This window comes from Pituophis catenifer, unplaced genomic scaffold (genome assembly GCF_029215685.1).
Source record: "Pituophis catenifer annectens isolate HBS135680 unplaced genomic scaffold, rPitCat1.0.hap2 SCAF_2, whole genome shotgun sequence".
In the NCBI taxonomy this organism is placed as follows: Eukaryota; Metazoa; Chordata; class Lepidosauria; order Squamata; family Colubridae; genus Pituophis; species Pituophis catenifer.
Window position 1 is genome coordinate 81732404 of NW_027256882.1, and position 23508 is coordinate 81755911.

The window sequence follows — 23508 nt, forward strand, 5'->3', positions numbered from 1 at the left end:
TCTTTAGAACAAACTTGCTATTGGAGCTCACGCACACACATGCATGCACACACATTATTAAAATTTAGGCACAGCCTTATTCAGACATTTTAGAGCGGTTTTTATGTTGCAACTTACAGGTTTTCCATATTTAACGTTTAGTTATATAAACTTGTTTAGACACATTCAGGAGTGAGTAGAAAATAAATGGGTAAATAAAAAAGTTTTCCAACTTATTGAAATTAAATCTCAGCACAAGATATACTAATTGTATTATGAATATTTATTTATTTATTTATTTATTTATTTATTTATTTATTTATTTATTTATTTATTTATTTATTTATTTTAATTTGTATACCGCCCTTCTCCAACAGGACTCAGGGTGGTGAACAGCCATGATAAAACATAACATAAAATTTAAAAGCATTTTAAAAACATTATATAATTTTGGCTATCAATTTAAAACAACTCAATTAAAACCAATTTCAATTAAAACCGAAGGGATGGGATCAAGCCAGCCCGGCTAGACGAAATAGATGTGTTTTCAGGGCCTGACGAAAAGTCCGGAGGTCTGGTATCGTATGTATCTCAGGGGGTAGGTCGTTCCAGAGGGCAGGTGCCGCCACAGAGAAGGCTCTCCCCCTGGGGGTCGCCAGCTGACATTGTCTGGCCGATGGCACCCTGAGGAGGCCCTCTCTGTGCGAGCGAACTGGCCGGTGGGAGGCTATTGGTGGCAGAAGGCAGTCTCGGGGATACCCCGGCCCTAAGCCATGGAGCGGAATATCAGTTAGGATTCACAGCTAAATCTCCAGCATTAAAATATTTCTTCAGATGATATCACAAGCAATTACCATAGCATGAACCTTTTCATCATCATCATCATCATCATCATCATCATCATCATCATCATTTCTCTTGGTTTTTTTATTTCAAAATATGCTGGGAACAATATAGTCTGTGTGATTGCCATCAATAAGGCCGTCTCCATTGTTGTGAATAAACCAGCAAGGGATATTGGTGCCATGCTGGATATCAGCTGTATAATCCTTCTGCCATCCCCTACAATATAACACAGAAAGCAATGAGTTTAGAGAATCCAGTTCAGGCAAGCGTATCAATGTCAGCTAAAATGTCAGGCTCTCTTTACCTGGTTACTGTCAGCTGGTTATTTTTCACAATCATGGTGGCATCTGGTTTTTCTGGATCCGATCCAGGGTGGACCTCAAGTATATCAAAGTCAATTGGGTGGAAAAATTGCCCTTAAAATAAACATGACAGCAGCAGCAGTAATTATTAAACAGTTGCCAGTCATTTGAGAGCAAAACAGGACCTTGATTAAATAGTTGTCAGTCATTCAAGAGCAAATCATAAGAGCTACATCTTGCATTTGGCAGTGCTAATTGTGGCTGTAAATTAGATGTACCTACTTTTATAGCTACCCTGTTGAGGTCCTAATCCTATTTTTTACTTATACAGAATGGTTGCATACAGTACAGTACTCTCCTGCTTTCAGAGAACTTGCCTTATATGGGTCACAATACCATTGGGATTGGTAATGGGGCACTAAAGTTCAAATTTAAAATAAACCTGTTTGGATGATCCAAAATACTGATTTGGAAATTGTCTGAGCTTTGTGTGTATGAGTGTTTACATATGACAGAGACAAAGAGCTATAGATGAGATAAAATGGCTCTAGAAAATGAAGGTTCTGGTTCTCCCCATTATTGTGTACAGCTCCTGTACAATGGCTCTTGATGGATCTTCATGGCATAGGTTGTTGGGGTTTTTTGCATCTGTATTAAAGAAGAAACCTAATCAGGGAGAAAAGCAAAGGAGTTTGCTACATTATCCCTGTACATCAAATTGTTTCTTTCAAAGTCCAAAGAAGAGAAGGAATAAACTGGTGATTCCATCTTTCATCTCTATTCTGTACAGAAAATGAGTAAACCTGGGATAACCAAGACATTAACTTTGAAACTGTCTATGCCAATTGCCTAAAAAATTGTTTCCAGTTAATTTGGAAAGTTCTGTACTTTTTAATTTAGAAATAGTCTTTTGTTGTTGTTGTTAGTTGTGAAGTTGTGTCCGACCCACTGCGACTGCATGGACAATGTTCCTCCAGTCTTCCTGTCCTCTACCATCCTCTGGAGTCCATTTAAGCTCACACCTACTGCTTCACTGACTCCATCCAGCCACCTCGTTCTCTGTCGTCGCCTTCTTCATTTGCCCTCAATATTTCCCAGCATTAGGCTCTTCTCCAGTGTGTCCTTCCTTTTCATTAGGTGGCCAAAGTATTTGAGTTTCATCTTCAGGATCTGGCCTTCTAAAGAACAGTCAGAGGAGACTCTAGGACTGACTGGTTGGGTCGCCTTGCAGTCCAAGGGACTCGCAGGAGTCTTCTCCAGCACAATAGTTCAAAGGCCTCAATTCTTTGGAACTCAGCCTTTCTTATGGTCTTTTGTTAATAATACATTATCTTTCTCATTATTTTATTTATTAAATTTTTATGCTGCCCATCTCCTATATAAGGAGACTCTTTTCTAGCTTCTCTCTCTCTCCCTTCCAGTTCCTTAGCCCATTTCAATTTGCTTCCCTTTGTCTAGAGACTCTCTCCCCCCTCCCTATTTTTACCTGTCTTTTACCAATTCTGCCAGGTTTTTTTTTTTTATGTTTGCTGATTTTTTAATACATAAACAACAAGATGCATTTATTGCTATCTATGTCAGGCAGTGTGCTGTAATCTGGCCATAGGGATTGAATGGAATGTGTTGGTGTAAACTAAAGTGGACATTACTCATAATAATAAAAATAAAACCCACCCAAACGCAACAACTTTTATAGACAAATGATTTTGGCATGTGATACAGTCCAGAAATAAGTATTACATACCTAGAAACAAAAAAAAAAAAAAAATGAAAAGCAAAAATTGCTGCCTTTTTAATCTCATGCCAAATCAATGCCAAACCAGTTTAATCTCATGACAAGTCAGAAGACTATATGCCTTATGAAAGAAAAGTGGTGGGAAAAAAACAAAACTAAAAAATCCTTAGAATAACATCTTTGCGTTACCTAGTAAACCATGCGTTTGTTCAGATAATCTGTGACTATCCGTCATGTAAAATCCCAGGAAATCTCGGTGTAGTGGATGTTTCTTCCACACTTGGTGTAGAACAACAACAAACTTTGCTCCGTTATCCATCGAAACCTCTATGCTCTGTTTTCGTGTGATTATTAGTGTCAAACTAAGTGGGAAAAGAGAAACCAAGCAGGAAAACATCATTATTAGTATGCATAATGCAGAGATTCGAATTCGGGAAATTGGTAGCAAGGCGAAAACCATTTCTGAAGAAGGCATCTGTAAGCACACGGCTATTGTTTAAATGAAGCCTAGCATTAAATTCTATCCTATCAATTCTGGCCCTCAACCTTATTAAATGATGAAGCTATCCATTCATTCACCAATGAAGCAGGCTGAAGTAGAGCAAAGCAAATAAACCACTCACCTGAAACAATTGCTCTGATTACATTATGCTGGTTACTAGCTCTAGAGATTGGACTCAAGTTCAGCCAGGATCACTATGTACGTAATACACTAAACCAGAAGTGGGCAATTAATTTTCCCAATGGGACACATGAGAAATTGTGATTGTTGTGGAGGGTCAAACCAACAGAGTTCTGAAAGTGCATAGGCATGCATGCATGCAGATATGTAAACTGAAAACAAACAAACAGTTGCTTTCAAAATACAAGCAATCCACACAGGCCAGACATGGAGAGCCAAAGGGCCAGAAGTGGCCAAGGAGCCATAAAGTGCCTACGTCTGCACTAGACTGAATGTAGGACAATTTTAGCCTATCCTTCTAACTTGCAAACATCTAACAATGTTGACTTGCAAAGATTGGCCTTTATGGACAATTGCTATAGACAGCAAGTCAATCCAAGTCCAGACTTTGCTTCCATACAATTGTCTGGATCTGGATACCCATATATGGTTTTATTTATTTATTTATTTAAACACATTTGTATATCCACCCATCTCACATCGTGACTCTGGGAAGTATACATAGTACATATGTTTTATTCTTTTCTGTATTTCCAATGCTATTTGAAGGAGAGAGGGGGGGAAAAAAAGACTTTTTGCTCACATATACCAAAGCAATTAAGAAAAGTGCAGGAAGTATCAAAGGTCCCCCTATATTTTTTCTGAAATATTTATATTAAATAAATTATATAGCATTTATCTGAAACAAAGAGCAACTTGAATTTAAGGTAATTACGCCCCATACACAAGAGAAGATAGGAAAAAGTATAAATGTGTTGGTTACAACTGCAATAAAAAATTCAGTTTCAAAAATATACAGTAAATGTCCATAAAAATCTGTAGAATGCCAACTTCCCCACCTTGTAGATTAGGTTTATCAACTGTAGCTGAAACCAGTCCCAGACAATCCTCCAGCCTTTAAATATATATTGGGACATAGATTTATGTGCCACACTTTTGGCAGGTACATTTTCATAGATAAATGAAAATATGTATCTGTGCAGGTAGTCCTTAAATTACAACCAATCATTTAGTAACTGAAGTTACTGAAAAAGCAATTTATGACACTTACGACAGTTGCAGAATCCTCATGATCATGTGAACAAAAAACAGACATTTGGAAACTGACTCATATTTATGAAAGTTGCAGTTCATTTTTATAAAAATTTAAAAACCTTATAAAAACTACCCCACTTTGTTTATATAAGGACTGGGCAAACTTGTTTCCTTGTGAAAGTCACCTTCTTTCAGGGTTAGTCTGTTGGGGGAATGCATTGTTAATAGAGCTGAAACAAGCAGAGATTAAGAGCAGAGCCCAAAGGGAGGGCAGACGTAGAAACAGTGGGTGGGAACATCCAGTCTTTCTGACATTCTTTTTTCTCTCATTGCATTTTGCAAAGAAATGAGGCTAACTTGTCAGAAATCTGATCTGGTATCTTGTCTTAGGCTTTTGGAATAGACCACGTGGAAAATTACAGAAGCTTTAAGTCACTCATTCCTGATTTAAAAGCAACACTTTTATATCTTAGGGGTATGAACAGCTCACCCGGGTTGTTGTAAGGCAACTTCATCAAGCCAACTGAATACTCTCCTTTTTCCACCATTTTGAAGGATGATATTTTGAGTTGTTATTTCAAGCCTTACATTCTGATTCATAGTTACAATCCCAAGTTTTCCAAAATATGTGTTCTGTGGTCTTACATTGTTGATGCTCTTTTTATCTCCAATAAGCTGTCCATTGACGGTCATACCTAAAGTCCAGAAGTGATATTAAGGGGATGGTTTATATGTAAATAACGTATTTTTAAAATATGTCTTTTCCTGGATTCCAGAAGGCAGAACACTTTCCATACTATATATTTTTGTTAAACTTGTATTGATTAAATTTAATTAAAATTTATTTACTTGATTTCTATAGCTACTCAGCTCAGATAGTGATTCAGGGTGGCTTATAATTCAAAAACATACATTGGAATTGAAATCTTAAACCTTTTAAAATAATAAAAACAGTAAAAACCATTAAAACTATAAACAACATTAAAACATTTAATTTGAAGTACATGCAAAAGCGAGATATCTGGCTTATTAACAATATAGCTAGGAGGCAGGGGCCTTGGTGCATATAGTGCCCCAGGCATGGGAGAATAGCCAGGTCTTTAAAGCTTTATGGAAGGCTAACAGAATTGGGACCATGGTAATCTCCAAAGGGAAGATATTCAATAGCGTAGGGGATATTGCAGAAAAAGCTCATATTCTAGTCCAACGGTCCCCAAACTTTGTGACTGGTGGCCCGGCTGGTGGGGAGAGGGGTTCTGGGCCAGTTAGGTAGTGGACCGGTGCACCTGTATGCAGCCCTTGCGTGGGTGTGGGCTGGCACGGAAGTGTATGAGTGCCTACCATCCCGCTTCTCGCAGTCGTTATGCTGCATGCACATGCACATGTTCTGACCAGTCATTCCAGTGGCCCAATTCCAAATAGACCTGGTAGTGGGCAGGGGGCCTGGAGTTGGGGGAAGTTCCTACATTTTTTTGCTGACAGGCTCTACAGCATCCATATCCTGTTTGATCCACTTGGGTGGGTAGAAACTATGGAAGGCGATCCCTCAGGGTAACTGAATTGTTTAGTTCTTTCCCTCCTAATCCTAATGAATAATATCCCTTATTATAAGATTGTGTTTGCACTGAAAAGCAAACGATTGATCCCATCTTCCACCCTAATTCCTCTTGAAATATTTAGTGTAATGAATTATGCTTCTTAGAATAATTTTAATTTTCTCAATCTCCTTTAATTGGAGTTAATTATATTTTTATTTTTTCAGAGAATAACAGATTGGATTATATATAGGCAAACTCCCAGTGACCGGTAAGATCCCACAGAGTTGGTCTCCTCAGGGTCCCGTCAACTAAACAATGCCAGCTGGCGGGCCCGCGGGGGAGGACCTTCTCTGTGGCTGCCCCAGCTCTCTGAAACCAGTTACCTCCTGAGGTCCAGACCATCCCCACCCTATTGGCCTTCCGAAAAGCAGTGAAGACCTGGCTCTTCCGGCAGGTCTGGGACCGTTGATCTTGCTGCTGCAATTTGGCGAGATCCAGCCATGAATGGTGTGAATGGGTTTTAATTGTTTTTAATGGTTTAACTTTTAATGTTTTATATATGGTTTTTAAATGCATTGTAAGCCGCCTTGAGTCTTCGGAGAAAGGCAGCATACAAGTTGAACAAATAAATAAATAAATAAATAAATAAATAAATAAATAAATAAATAAATAAATAAAGTAGTTTCTCCAAAGGGCAATGATCATTTATTGGTAATTCCAGCATCTAGAAGTCATCTAAGCCTTGGTGGCACAGCAGACTAAAGTGCTGTTAAGTAACACCAGCTGCGTGCAATTACTGCAAGTTCAAATTTCACCAGGCTCAAGGTTGACTCAGCCTTCCATCCTTTTGAAGTAGGTAAAATGAGTACCCGGTTTGTGGGGGCAATAAGCTGACTTTGTATAAAAAAGAACACCACTGGGGGGGGGGGTGAAAGCCCTACTAAGCAGGAATATACAAAAGTATGAAGGCTATTGCTTAACGCATTGTAAGCCACCCTGAGTCTCCGGAGAAGGGCGGCATATAAATCGAATGAATAAATAAATAAATAAATAAATAAATAAATAAATAAATAAATAAATAAATAAATATGTTCTAGTGCATGTAGCTCTGAAACATATATATCACATTCGGAAGCCTTTTCAATAAAAAATTCCACTTCTACTGCATTTGGATATATTTTATCAGCCCTGGAGGCCATCTTTTTCTTGGGATCTTCATGGCTGCCACATTTAGTGCTGTGGGAAACCGGGAGGGGGGATTGCATGGAGTTGCAGGGATATCTAGCCTAAATAAAATTCCTTTCTCAGAGAGTCAAGGACATTCGGCCTGCACCTGGAGTGGCATGACTGGGAGGCATCTCCAGTTGGGACGGTGAATTGATTGGATCATGTGATGGACATGTGGGTGCAGGGGAAGGGACTTGTACTTTCTTTTGGGTGGGGAAAACTGGAAGCTTTCAGATTCAGGTTTTCCCAGATGTGCCAATATGACATCTCTAATAAAATGGAACTTTGAGGAACTTCTAGCCTCAGAGTCTTTTTTTGTTGGGGATGTTACTTAGAACCCTGACTTGTTTCATGATTTAAAATCACATCTTCTCTGATAATCTGCTATTGTGATCATCTCTTGTAGATTGGTGCCTAAGAATCACCATGGCTTCCTTGAAGTCAGCTCACCTTTTGACATCTATTACAATACTTTCAAGGTGTTGATACCTAGAGTATAGAAGTTGGCACGAATAAATAGCCATGCTGAACTAACAAAATGGTATATACACTCAGAACTAAAAGATATAATTTGTTTTTAGATATATTGATGATGAGTGGATTTTAGGATATAGCAGAAGCTTTGATAAGCTTAGGAAACCCTGAACACATTGTCCACATGTTAGAAACATTTGTGAATTTTTTAGATATACTAGCATGATATGGAATCAATATATAAGTGGTTATAACAGAATGGAACAGTATAATGGGTGAACATTTGGAGTAGCATACCTATGCCATCTCTTATATAATTATATAGGCTTGATGGCTCAATTTTCCAATAATAACCTAGCCAAAGCATGATAATAGTTCCTCGTGGATTGAAAAGGGGGGGGATACTTATATTGTATCAGGATACTGTAATGATACTTCTATTATCTACCTGTGCTGCTATAGCAGACTTTAGAATATGGGATTGTAACAGTGGTGAAATCTAAAATTTGTTACTACCAGTTCTGTGGGCGTGGCTTGGTGGGGCGGTAATGTGACTGGGTGGGCGTGGCCAATTTTCTTTTTTTTTTTACTTTTAAAACCATTTTTTCTACAACCTCTTCGGCGAAGAGATTGTAAAAAAATGTTTTCAAAAGGCTCTGACGATCTCAGCTGAGTTGCTTGATTGGAAGAGGGTTTTTAAAAAACGCTCTGATGATCAGGCAACTCAGCTGGGATCATCAGAGCTTGGATCATCAGAGGCATTTAAAAGAAAAAACTTTTTTTCTTTTAAATGGCTCTGCCAATCCCAGCTGAGTTGCCTGATTGGCAGAGAGTTTTTAAAAAACCCTCTGACGATCAGGCAACTCAGCTTGGATAGTCAAAGCCATTTTTTTAAAAAAAAAGCCTCTGATGATCACGTGGCTCAGCTGGGCGTGGGGGGGGGGCAGGGATTTTTGCTACCGGTTCTCTGAACTACCCGCCTCCATCGCTACCGGATCAGGCGATCCGGTCTGAACCGGGAGCATTTCACCCCTGGATTGTAAGCAACTAATCTAATGATATGGGAACACCATTATATACACCTCCTGTGTGGCAAGCCTTCTGGATTCATAACACTTAAACAGGCCTTGTGAAGGGAGCAGTAGAAGCTTCCTTAGTATTAGTCAAATATGAAAGACAATGGCAGCTAAAGTTCACTATGCAGTATGGAAATGGGACATTTGGTTATGTCAGAAGAAGCAAATAAATCAAGATCAGAAAAAGGCCCTAATTCCACTTAAATAATCTGAAAAGTCAGCCTGGGTATTATAAAGAGAGGATAGAATCTAAGAGAAAGCCTCAAATGTACAAGTTATCTGTGTATTCTTTATCCATAGGAAACAAAAATAAAATGGAATTAGATAGACAATGAACTGATCGAGCAGTGCAATATCTTTCTTACTTACAATCGCAGTTTCAGAAAAGAAAGGCTCACCTGTAACTGGATCTCTTATCAAATTTAACACCACCCCTGGCTCCTCATTAATGTTGAAACAAAGGACATCTTCTTTCTGGGGTACAGCTATAATAAAGTGTGGGTCTCTATCAACTGCAAAGAAGAAATTACACCAAAAACATGCTTCCATCAGCGGGTCATTTTATTTCTGTGATTTTTTTGTGCATCATTTAAAATGAAATAGAAGAATATAAGAATAAAAAGTATGGAAAGACACAGAGCTTCTATTTAGTATATTTCTGTAGTGCCCTTACAGTAGAAAGAACATTTAGGATAACATTATTGTAACATGGGCCTTAGCCTTAATCCAACATTGGAAATTGAGAAGAGGAGTTCATCGATTTCATTTTCTTGTTACGTAATCATCTCTAGTTGATGATTGAGGGAGCTGAGAAAAAAAAATAAGGCCTGTGTCTTTCACAGGAAGCAATAGTTGCACTAGACATGATCCGTTCCTTGAAGAGCCTCCCATTTTAAGGTACGGCATGAGACGTTCCAGTCCACATCCAACAATTGGCTGTTCTGCCTCAAACCTGAAAGCCTTTAGTTGCCTTTACTTCATGGATTCACTCTCTAGGACCTCAGAAAGATTTAGATTTTCCCCCTTACTATTGATCTCTCTCTCTCTCTCTCTCTCTCTCTCTCTCTCTCTCTCTCTCTCCCTCCCTCCCCCCCTCTCTCTCTCCGTGTGTGTGTGTAGATAGATATAGACGATATAGCTATAAATATATACTGTAGATACTGTATATGATGTTCTAGGTATTTTTGGATTCTAAAAAAGAAGCTTACCTGTATAATAACTGTAAAGGAAAAGGATAGATGGACCTTTGCTGCTTTTCTGTATAAAAGAAAAGAAAAACAAAACAAAACAATGTTTTTGTTCTCACTCTGTGGCGTAGAGGTGGAGTTCTTGCCTCACAATCAGGAGGTTGTGAGTTCAATCCCAGGCAGAGACAGATGTAGGGACTCCTGCTTGGCCAAGGGGTTGGACTAGATGACCTGCAAGGTCCCTTCCAACCCTGTTAATCTGTTAATTGTTTCCACATGTTCTGATTGTTCTGGGAAGTACATCAGTTACTTCTGCTCCATTTCAATAATAGCTTTGGAGGCCAGGTTCACATTTGGGGCAGGGAAAGGTAATATTTGGGGGAATGCAAGGAATACATAACATTTGAAGGGAGGACAGGGATAATCGGGAAACCAAGTAATGGGTAAAATCTGTGTGCCTATCTTGCACGTTCATGGGCTGAGATTTTTTGTTTTTGTTTGTTTTTCTTGGTCTGAATGTAGTGCTTCTGGAATTGCACCTAATTAAGGTTTACCCTGCACAGATTTCATGTATTTTGTACCTCAAAATAATGGAAGATCTCTTCTTTTCACTGTTTGGCAATTACGGTAAGATGCTTTGTCCAAAAAAAAGCAAAAAGTTTGAGGACTACCTATGACCCTGGGCAATGGAATGAAACACCTGTGCAGTTTTTAGAAGTTAGACTGCCAGTTTGACTCTACTTGTGGCTGATTTTTATTCCTACCATGGATATGCTGGAGAAAAATCCAAAATTGCTATATTAAATTATATTCCATTGTGTAAATGTACACATTTTATCTTAAATATGTAGCAAAATAAGGAACTAAAATAATACTCCATTAAACCTGACCAATGGAATGGCAAGATATGAAATATAAGGGAAAGAATTAGAATTCAATTTACCTTCAGCTGTTTCCAAGAGTGATGAGAGAGGGAGGCAGGCAGGCAGGCAGGCAGGGAGGGAGGGAGGGAAGGGAGAGAGGGAGGGAGAGAAACAGTTAATTTTTATGCCAAATTAGTTCGACTGCAAAAAATTATGGTTGGCCTATCTCAAAAAGTAGAGACTGGAAGGTAGACATAATATCATTTACATGTCTCTAGGCAGCTATTTTTATTGTTTTCTAAAAACTAATTCAAGTGAACAGCTACTTCCTTTTAAAAGGGCTTCACCCAAAGTCTTCTCTAATCACATAGTTTATGCATAAAATCACTCCCTTCCCCTTCCTCCATCAATTCATGTCATGCAGTTATTAAGCAAAGCAACATCATAAAGATTTTATTTCCTTTAATTCTTCCAGAGATAATTTTCATCTGATAGGGATGATCGATTTCAGATTGTGATTCTTTCATTTCAAGATGGGCTTCATGCTACCACAGGACAAAAACTATAAGGCTTTTGAGAAGGAAGGGATCTGGTGAGATTAGCAGATAGGTTTAGTTGAACCCTTTAGTTTAGGTGTCCAAACTTGGCCACTTTTAGACCCGTGGACTTCAACTCCCAGAATCCCCCGGCCAGCCATAACGTCCACAGGTATTAAACATGCCAAGGTTGGACATCCCTGCTCTAGTACATGTTTCTTAATGGTAGCAACAAGCTGTGGAACTCTGGGAGTTGAAGTCCACACATCTTAATGATGCCAAGATTGAGAAATCCTGCTCTAGCAAGTGATTGCTTATGAATCTCTTTTCTAATGTTTTTTTAATTGTGTTTTCAAAATATTTAAAATTTTTAAAAATGACAAAAAAACAAACAAGATATTCTTGACTAATTCAACTGTGAATATTTGGAATAGTCCCCCAAAACCACTAAAATCCAGCTAGACTAATGTCCTTATGACGATATCTGTACCTTCTATCAGTTTGTCAGCAATTGCTTCCTTTTCTTCATTGCCTTCTGGCTTTGTGACAACCATGGATGTTAATGGAGTCACAAATTTATATATCAGAGATAACTCCAGGGCTTTAGCAGTAATATTTTCCTTTTCATCTCCCTGCGCTATAGCACTAAAAGCAAGGACATTAGAGAAGCATTTAGAAACTGTTTAACCATGATAATATTAATTATTCAGTATTCTTCCACCCTGTAATATAAAAATGTAAACTACTCTAAATAATAAAATAAATAGAGTATGAGCCTCATGAACACTTTAGAAACAAAAGACTTGTCTCCTGCAAGGGGAAGGAAATGACTGGGACTTAAAACAAAACTTATCAAACTCTAATGTGAAGTTAGAAGACCTGCAATAATTATCTTGCATTAGCTGAAAAAAATTAACTTGGGTCAAAAGATCAGATGAATTACAGACCAAAAATGATGAATAGCTACTAGCCCATTCCAGGCATTATTGAATGAAACTAAATTTCATACCTCTTTTGACTGGATTTTACATTTATTTTTTAAAACAGAAGCTATTAACCCTAACCTTAAAGTATAATCTTTCTCAGGAAAGTGATGGAAAATGATTGATTATACCAGTCTTCATGGACTTCTCTAGAGTAAACACAAATCTGAAAAAGTTCTAAATTACCATGCTTCTAAAAGTTGTTGAATGGTGAGATAAGCCCAGAATCTCTCAATATATTCTCCAAATATGTATTGTTGCTCTTCGAAAGCTTTGGTTGTTTCCTCAACCTCAGCTTGTTCAGTATAAGTCACTGATGAAGTGTGCTGCAACTCAGAAAAACCTGTTCCTCTGAATAACATTGGTTAGACGGAAAAGGTGCCATCAGTTCCCTTCTATTTTCTTTTATTGAGTGGATGATGCTTTATTTGTCACCCAGGCTCAACATGACCACATAACTTTCAGCCATGTAAACTAGCGATAATATTGTTGTCTCACTGCCTGAACGGCTTTGTTTCAGTCTTATGACAGTTGAAACTGATGTTTAAATGTGGATGGATGGATTGGATACAGCTTGGCAATTTAAATTCAGTTTGGCTAAGTACTAAGTGAAATAATTAACAAATATACCAGTAATATTGGTGCTTTCCTGTCTCTAGTTCTAGAATATCAATAAAGGCAGGTAAACTAGCTAATGACCTTTCTTGAAGCATTCTTGAAATCAAAATATTGAAAATGAGAGGTTGATTTTTTTTTAGACACGGTGCTTTTCTGTTATCTGAATCTAGATCACCCTTCACTTGGAAAAGTACACTGGAAAACAGAACTCTCTTTGAAAGTCTTAATTCTTAAAAAATCTTTCCCTCTTTTGACATCTATCATTTTGTTGAGATGTGGAAAAAAGGTACTCCACGAAGTGGAGGATTAAATATGTGAGTTTAGCTGTAGCAATAACATTAAACATGTGCAGTACAAAAATGAGTTCTATTTCACTGTATATGTTAATAAAACAGGTTTCAAGTCTGATGAGTTTTAATTCTTTTTAATCACAGAAAAATGTGTAATTCTTTTCATTCACAACTTTTACTAACACAAAGCCTTTCTGGACATCTTTTCCTGTTTTGCAAAACCATCAATTGCTAGACAATCCCTTTTTGAAATCAAAAAGTCTACTTTCTTCCATCATATACATTCCCCGATTTAGGCTCTCATGAGTAAATTTGTTTCTTCACTCTGTGTTTCATGGTGTGTAAGCATATTCTTAGTTGATTTTTGGCCACAGTGTGGGAGGGACATATATGCTATTGTATCTTGGCTATCTTTGGATGCTATACACCTCTGTTTTAGGATGGGATGAAAAAAATTATCACATAGGAAGAAAAAGCTAGCAATTATGCCTATCTTGTCCAACCAAAATCTATTGAGATGTGAAGCAATGAGAGGCAAGAATGGTAACAAATTATAATCATAATAATAATATGGGCACCATCTTGGGGAAAGCTGAATTATATTCTGTTAATTTTGTCTTTCAATGCCATCTGGCCTAAGAATTGGGCCAAAGGCACACCTCTGAATATTTGGAGCAGAATGCTTACTGGCAGCAGATCTTTTATCAGTGAGAGGAAATGGCACAAAAGTTCTAACTTTTGGTAGCCATGATATACACAAACTGCTTTTTTTGCTTTAGAATCAATTTTTTTTTTTTATTTTTATGACCCTGTAGCTTTTATGACCCCTGTAGAGTTGGGGTGACTGGGTAGAGAAAAAATATCTGTTGCGAATCCCACTTAGCAGTCAGGATGGGATATTTTTTCTTTGGGCCCTAAGAGAGAAACATCTGCTGCTACCTATGATTGAACTCTGAATCTTCTGAATGGGAGGCGAGAGTCTTCAACATTAGGCCACCATGTTGTTTTGTTGGAGAATCAGTATATCTCATGACAAATAGAAGCTGCTACCAAACTTCATCTGGAGTACAATTCCTGCAGTTTTCAGATGGTAAGCATAGAGAATTGGGATAAATGTTGAACAAAAGGGGCGAGAGGACTGACATCACCTATCTCCTGTTTACAACACAGTCATTTCAGCAGTTCCAAGAAGGTTCCTGAACTATTCAGGTGACCCTGAGGGCACAGATAAACCTCCAAGTGCCCTCACTGACTCTCAGAAAGAATTCCAACAACTAAATGACTGCAAGGAATATAAATCTTTCTATTATCCACCATTCAATCAGAACTGAAGAAGCTTCTTAGATGAGAAGTGAAATGGCTTCGAAGAAAAACAGTCCATCTGCCTTTTGAAAACCACTTTTGGGACAACCCTGACCTCCCAGTCCTCTGTAACAGCTCAAAGGTATAAAGATGACACATGATCACCAGGGGTTGTGCTATATAGAATGGAGAAGACTGTTGCAATATTTTCAGGATCAGACTCAATAAATTTAGTAAGAGTTAAAGGTTTAAATATTTCTCCTTTTATTTACATTAGGCATTCTATATTCACTGAATATTCACAGATAGAAGCAAGGAAATGGGTGCATACAGCTCCTTATATATACAATGGGTGGAGCTAGATGTGGGAGTGGTGAATTATGAATACATTAAGAAGTGAAGAATAAATTAACCCCTGATACCCCGTTCATATACTATTTACACATTAGAGAATAAGGCATTTACATCTGACAAATCCCCCTCTAAATGCCGATTCGTTATGCTACACCAATTACATTCAGATTCAGGACAGTACAAAACATATAACTTAGAAGTCAAGTATTTATGCTGCTTAGAAGGTAAAGGCTTTGTCAGTATGTCAGCTAATTGTTCTGAAGTTTCACAATGCACTGCTTTAATAAATCCATCCTGAGATAATTGTCTCACATGTTTAAATTTTATATCTATGTGTCTGGACCTTTGTCCAATGGCGTCAGATCTAGATATTTCAATAGCTGCTTTATTGTCTTCATGCATAACAAAAGGTAAAGCAGGTTTTTTCCAAACATCTGAAATTAAATCATTAAACCATACAAGGTTATTTGCAGCTTTAGATAAACAAACATATTCTGCTTCTGTCGTTGAAATGGCCACTAATTCTTGTTTACCAGTGTACCAGTAAACTGGACAGTCATTTAGGAGGAATATATAACCAGATGTACTTTTTCTACATGAGGTGTCTCCAGCCCAATCCGTATCTGCGTAACATGTGAGGTTTGGTTCTTTATTATTGTTAGGTTCTAACATTAAACAAAAGTCTAATGTATTTTTCAGATATCTTAATATCCTTTTAACAGCTTCCCAGTGGTACATTGTTGGCTTGCTGACATGTCTGGATAATAAATTGAGGGGTAAAGCGATATCAGGTCTTGTCCAATTAGAGATATAAAGAAGTGAACCTATGACTGATCTATAAAACGTGTTATCTTTGAATTCAGGGGATGATTCATCAGCATTTCTTAGAAAGTCAGTCTGCATAGGAGTATCACAAGGTTTGGCACCACTTAGATTGCATTTGTTTAAGAGCTCTATGATCTTATCTCTCTGAGTAAGTTTGAATCCTCTTTTAGTCTTATTAATTTGAACACCAAGATACTTATTTACTTTGCCTAAAGATTTCAATGAGAAATGTTCATTTAGCTTAGTTACAAATGTTTCTCTTCTCTCTTTATGTTTACCTATGTATAAAATGTCATCCACATAGATCAATACAAACTCTATGTAATCATCACCTTTTTTGACAAAGAAACAGTTATCAGCGGTAGTAGCATTGAAGTCCATAGTTTTAAGTACTTTTACTAAACAATCATACCATCGTTTACCAGATTGTTTTAACCCGTATAAACTCTTGTTTAACAACCAAGTCTCATTCTTGTTTGTGTATTGACTGTGAGGTGCTCTTACATATATTTCCTTATCTAGTTTTGCGTGTAGATACGCAGTCTGTATGTCATATTGGAATACATCGAGATTGAGTGCTGATGCTACTACTAGAGCTGTTTTGACACTCTCAGTTCTTACTGTGGGGGAATATGTGTCAGTATAGTCCTCCGGATATTTCTGTGCATAACCTTGTGCAACTAGTCTAGCTTTGTATAGAGTATTACCTCCCTCTAAGTTTTTAATTTTATATATCCACCTAGTACCAATAATTGTTTTGTCTTTTGGTGCAATTGCAGGTGTAAATACGTTTAATCCTTGTAAACTTTCCATCTCTTTTTTCATTGCTAATTCCCATTTTTCTTTTTCTTTACGAGGAAGTTTTAACACTTCCTCATATGTATTAGGTGTCGTTGACTCACCATCCATGTGCATTATGTAATCCTTGTATTTATTTGGCATCTGATTTCTGGTGTTTCTAATTGTTTTTTCAGGTTTACTATTATTATCATGCAAATATCTTGCTTCCTTTTTTGTTAGTGTATCTGTCTTTATTTTGTGTTGGCTATTTGTCCATGTTTTGGTTTTGTTTCTATGTTTGTTGTTATTTTGCTTTTCTATAGTCCCTTTCTCTTGAGATTTTGAATCTTTGTTGTTACTTGGAAATATTTCATTAAGATGTATTTTAGACCAGTTGGCCTGTTCATGGAACACAGCTGTTCTGGAAACTATAAATTTGTTATTATTATCAATGAATCTGTATCCTTTAGTGCCTGTCTCATATCCCATAAATCTGAGTCTTCTGGACACGTTTTCTCCCTTTCTTCTTAATTGCTTAGGTATGTGTACGTCTGCAGTGACTCCAAATATGTGCATGTGTGCCAATTTTGGTTTCCTATTATACATCACTTCATATGGTGTCTTATTTACAATGCTGGACCAGGTTCTATTCTGTGTGTAATTGGAATAATGTAGGGCTTCTGACCAGAATTGTTTGCTTAAGCCAGCATCTTCCAATGTGCATCTAATCATGGTTTGTAATGTTGAGTTCTTCCTCTCTGCAATCCCGTTCTGAAACGCAGAAAATGGACTAGATGTGTAATGTAACATTCCTTTGTCCTTCAGCCATTGGGAGAATTCTTTAGACATGAATTCACATCCCCTATCTGTCATGATTTGTTTTATTTTGATATTGTGTTGTGTTTCTATGCGTTTATAAAATTCTTTAAATTTCTGAAAGGTTTCATCTTTGTGTTTTAATGTATAAACAAATCCATAGCGACTATAATCGTCCACTATGGTCAAGAAGTAACGTTTTCTATAAGTGATTGATGGAGTTAGTGGACCAACTAAGTCCATGTGTACTAAATCAAAAATTTTGTTGGTTGACCTAGTTGATTTTCTTGGCCTGGGGCTAGTTTTTAGTTTTGTAGATTTACATACTGAGCATTCCAAATAGTTTTCACAATTTTTTATTTTAACACCTTCTGCGTGTTCAGTCATTTTTTGCACTACAGGAAAACTGGCATGTCCTAACTTCCTATGTAAGATGTGAGCACACTCATCATGAATTGGCTTACCTATTTTTGGTTTTTTTTCATTATGTGCATCTTTGTGATCATGAGATATTTTACATTCATCATTGGCACTGTTGCTAATGTTTTCATCATCTACTTCAATACAATCTTCCATATTTGAATCAATGTTGTGCAACCATTTTTCCTTTGTTATTAGATAAGGTAGGCCTCCTTTAATCATCACAGTGCCTATATCTATTTTATTTTTCTCCAAAGTCACTTTTCCTTTAGAAAAAACAATGTTAATATCAGAATCCCTGCTTAGTTTTATGGCACTTAGTATGTTATGAGGTATTTCGGGTATTAGTAATACCCCCTCTATTTTTCCTAGGCTAGGTAAAGTTACATTCCCTCTACCTAATACTTGAACCTTTTCTTGGTTAGCTACCTTTATTACAAATTTATCTTCTACAAATGAAGATAATATATTTTTGTTATTAGTGGTGTGATTAGTTGCTCCAGAATCAATAAGCCAATTGTTGTTCTCATTCTGCTGTATGTTAATGTTGTCTTGTTTATTTAATCCATTCAGTGAACCAGATTTTCTATCCTTTGAATTATCTCTGCCCCCTCTATTCTCTTTGTAATTTGGTGGGCTTCTATATCTATGTCTATCCATGGAAGACTGTCTATAATTGTATTTGTTTCTGTATTCTGACCTATGTCTTTCTTTTGAAATTTTGGGGCAATCTCTTCTATTGTGTTCCCTGGATCCACAGTTGTGACATCTAAATGTCTCATTATATTTTTCTTGAAAAGCTACTTTTCTATATGGTTTGTGTTCTATGTGATTGTTAGAACGATTCCTTCTTGAATTGTCTTCTGCTATTAACTTATTGGATAGACTTTCTATGGATAAGTATCCTAGATTGATTATGTCTAAGTGTGACATATAATTATCCCATGATGGGTCAAGTGAGTTGATGATAACACTTTTCATTGTTTGGTCTGAAATCACCTCCCCCCTTAAATGCAGTTCAGCTCTTATTTTGTTTAAAGATATTAAGTGCTCACTTATGGAAACCCCTGGTTTTATCCTAGATGAAAAGAAATCTTTAGACATCCTTGTGGTAGTAGCTACACTGTCACTGTGAAACAAATTGAACATGCATTGAATAATTTCTGAAACAGTCAGATTTTGCTTAATGCTGTGATACATTGCAGGAGATACACTAGAAATTAATAAGAAAAATGCTCTATGGTGTAAACAGTCTAATTTTAGAGTCCAAGGTCTTTTGGGGGGACTAGTGATAAAAAACAGTAAGTTTTCTTTCATAAAGACAACCTGGAGCTGCTGATACCATTCTTGTAAATTAATGCCATCTATCCTCAGCTTTGGGAAGTCACTGGGTAAATTTCCGACATTATTAGGTCCATTACTTACAACCTGAGGTAGTCCGTGGTCTCGTAAATGCTGAAAGTTACAAAACGGCGTGGGGATGCTCGCAACGAGCCTGCACGGTCTTCTCAGCAATTCATGTCTTCCCGGACCGTCTGCGTAGTCTTGCGCATGCGCATTGTCCATTTCGTCCCTGGAGTCGTCGTGAGAGGTTCACGTCGTTGCGGCTCGCTCGTTCTGCTCCTCCTCAGACGAATCGGTCTCTGGCTCGATCTTGGGAGTCCTGACGATGGTGGCTGCTCTTCCTCTTCTTTTGAGAGCGTTGGTGCTTGCTTCGGTCTGTGGCGTGGGGCGGTATCAGCAGGGCTCTCTGGGTTCGGGCGTCGGTGCTCTCGTAGTCAGGATGGGAGCGGGTAGGTCTTGAGGCATTGGCTTGCTCGCTCGCTTCTTAGTTAGCTTTTTGGTAATTTTTAGTTTTGGCCCAAATGCAGCAAAAAGCGTTTTCATTGCTGATTTTATCTGATTATCTGTTGAATCACCTTCACTTTCCGATTCTGATTCTTCTGAGGTGTTTGAATCTTCTTTTTCGTTTTCGTTGTCTGGTAATGTTTTTCGCGCCAGAAATTTTGAATCGAGTTTTCTGATTGGCTCTGCTTCGCTCACCCTGGAGGTCTGTTGAAACCAAGATGGCTGCCATTCAAAATTTCGCGCGGGATCACCGTTTTTCTTCTTCACAGTATTTTTTTCTGCAGTCATATCACTCACTATTTTTGGGTCTTTTGGTTTTTCATTAGTGATGTGCTTCTCTCTCGCTGCTCCGCTGTTCTTCAGCATATCTTGGAGGTTCGCGATGAGGCTTTCATCATTCTTCTGGCTCTTTAATAGTTTTAATATCTCTGACCTGAGTTCGTTGTTTTCTATTTCGATTTCCTCCCGATCATCATTTTCATCTATTATTTCTTCGTCTTCAGTGGTGTATTCTGCGGATTCTCTCGAAATCGCATTTGTGGATTCGTCGATTATTTCTTGGTCCGTTTCCATTTCTTTGCTGTATGCCCTGGTGTTGGGCCTATCTCTCTTAGACATTTTTAAATTTTTTATTGAGTCAATTAACCATCCTCTGCTACCAGCTTGTTGCAATATTTTCAGGATCAGACTCAATAAATTTAGTAAGAGTTAAAGGTTTAAATATTTCTCCTTTTATTTACATTAGGCATTCTATATTCACTGAATATTCACAGATAGAAGCAAGGAAATGGGTGCATACAGCTCCTTATATATACAATGGGTGGAGCTAGATGTGGGAGTGGTGAATTATGAATACATTAAGAAGTGAAGAATAAATTAACCCGATACCCCGTTCATATACTATTTACACATTAGAGAATAAGGCATTTACATCTGACAAAGACTATGTGAAAACAAGGAGACCGAATAGCAGTCTTATCCCCATATTCAACAGTCATTCAGCTACTTACCAGCAGTAGGATCCCCATCAGTTAACATGATAACTAAAGAGGCACTTCTTTCAGGTACAGATTTTGTTTCATGAGCTTTATTCAGCATGTCAATGCCAGTCAGTAAACCACCATTAAGATCTGTTGCTACAATATAAAAGCAGGAGTTCTTTTTTTTTTTCAGCATACTAAAACAGGGATTCAAATCTTTTCAATGTAATGTTTTATTTCATCTTATTTCTTAATGTAGCCATTTTATTTTATTCTAATATATCAGTTTAATTTTACTCAAAACTTTTTTTTTCTTTTACTTACATCCTGAATCTTGTATGTGGCTAATAAATTCCTTTGATTGATTCACATTCTCTGGAGTAGCTTGAATTAAGTCATCTTTCCATGTTGAAACTGAACTTCCAAATAGGATGATATTGAAGTGATCTTCTTCTTTTAAGTCTTCCATTATTTTTGTCAAGGCTTCCCTTGCCTGGAATTATTTTAAAAAAAATATCTAATAAAATGGAACAAACGCTTTTGTATTTGAGGGATCTCTCAACTCTCAATAAAGGACTTCTGCTCCATAAGGCAATCTGGCTATTCCAGAGGTTATTTCACCCTGCTTTCCTTTCAAGTAAGTAGGCTCTCATTAAATTGCTATGATCTTTTCTCCCCAGTTATAATTCATACTTTAATGATTAGTTAGATCATGTACCGGTCAATCTCTACTTGCAGCAACCAGTATTTTGTTTGGTTGGAGTTTGATTCCTTAAATATTTGGATGATAAGGAAAAATGTTATATGATAGAAGCTATCAGGTTCTTATCCTGATGTTATGCCCATGTCCTGCTATTGTCACCCACGTTATATGCTGCTGACAGATCTTTTGGTGATATTTGTTTGCTCAAGGTCTCCAATTGTTTAACCCAAGGCTACATCCTTTAAAGACAAATATTTATGAGGTGGGGGGGATCAATCTTCTTTTTGCAAAAGGTAGATCTCCACACTAAGGCAATTCTTCCTTGTCTTAACTATGTTAAAAAAATAAATAATTTTATGCAGCAATCAGGCTCCACACTACCATCCTGAATCATCAATATTAAATTTAATATGTAATTCACATATCATCAAGCTGGCCTGGCCTAAATCGTCTCCTTTTTTAAATTTAAATTTTAAATTTTAAACACAAATTTTAATCTGTTTAATTATGGGGTATTTTAAAATTCAGCCTAAATTATTTAATTTGTTTTAATCTATTTTAAATTTTGTATCTCTGTGTTTTATCCTCTGGCTGTTCATCGCCCTGAGTCCTTCGGGAGAAGGGCGGTATAGAAATTTAATAAAATAAATAAAATAAAATAAAATAAACATAAACAAAAATTGTCTAGGTCTTTTCTGATTTATATGAGATTTTGCCTTTCTCCAATGAAATTGTAGGATTGGAGTTAATATGAAATCTTACTAAAGAGATATCTGTTTTTTTAAATAAATGATAATTTCGTAACATTTTAGTCTTTTAAAAAATTATTATTATTTTAGATTTTATCTATTTTCAATAATTTGCTGACTCCTTATATAGTTCATGAACAGATTTGTTCATGGCTCACATGCAAACTGATCATTTCAAAGTTAAACTTCTTTCTCAAAGAAGATCCTTCCATATTCAGTTTCATCTTTTTCTGTCCTCACCCTAGTTGGCAATGTAATGGTCAGGCTTGCCAATGTCCCACATCTCATTCCAATGCTCAAGTGTATTATTTACTCAGGATCCACCTGAAAAGATATTCTATATGACTTAGGAGCTAAGGAAATATATGACCAACATATCCAAAAGAAAATTTAGCTGAAAGTTTTAGGATGAAGCGGTAGGTTTCAATTACATTATTAAATACTTTCAAAATTACAATAATACATATTTTACTACATGAGTAAATCTTGCAAGGCAGAAAAAATTTGGAGTAAAAGATTGTAGGACCTGATTTCATCTGCTGTACAACTTATCATCCTTCTAGTGATATTACAAGAATTTGTGTTGTTCACTTACTTGCTGAATTTTCTGTCCAAACATGGAACCACTGACATCTATTATAAAGGCAACATTCTTAGGTAAACGTTCAAGGATTTTTGGTGGAAAAAAGTGTGCAAAGTATCCATTTACTACCTAAAAGACATTGATAAAGATGAATTTGTAGTAGGGAGTTTTTGTTTGGATTTGTTTTTGTGCTGCTATATTAATTCAAGTATCAAAGAACTAGAGTTACCTGTAAATTATTAGGAGAATCTCTGTTCACATCATACTTGATGACAAAATCACCTTGTAGCAGCATAGTTGTACAATTGTCACAGGTTCGTTGTTGTTCAATAGTAGGACTGAATGATACATGGAGAATTCTTCATCTTAGACTTCTTAGTATACAGTATTTTCTGCAGTTTATATTCAAAGATTACTTCCAAACATGCTTTATCAATCTAGAGGCCTATCTTGTCCTTATTGTACATGTAGATTTCTGAGGAAGCCTTGGGAGTTATTTAAAGAAATATTTAGAATGGGGTCAACAACTCCTGATAACCATGAGTTGCTATTGAAATTCAGTTGTGGTATATTTTGAATTATGAAATGTTGGAAGATCCAAAATTACTTGCATCAGTTGCAGGTGTAGGAAGAATAAATGCAAAAAACATTAGCAGTGGAACATGCATGTTTATCTCCTTTTCTTGTCTAAAAAAAACTTACTCTGGATATCTTACTCTGCATTGCATCTTACTAGCTACACTTATATGGTCAGGATTATTTCATTCATTCATTCAT

General features: G+C 36.8%; 1 pseudogene; it reads right to left on the reverse strand.

Moving 5' to 3' along the window:
* Window positions 1-866: 866 nt before the first annotated feature.
* Window positions 867-23508, reverse strand: part of LOC139310209 (inter-alpha-trypsin inhibitor heavy chain H3-like) — a 28148-nt pseudogene continuing 5506 nt past the window's right edge.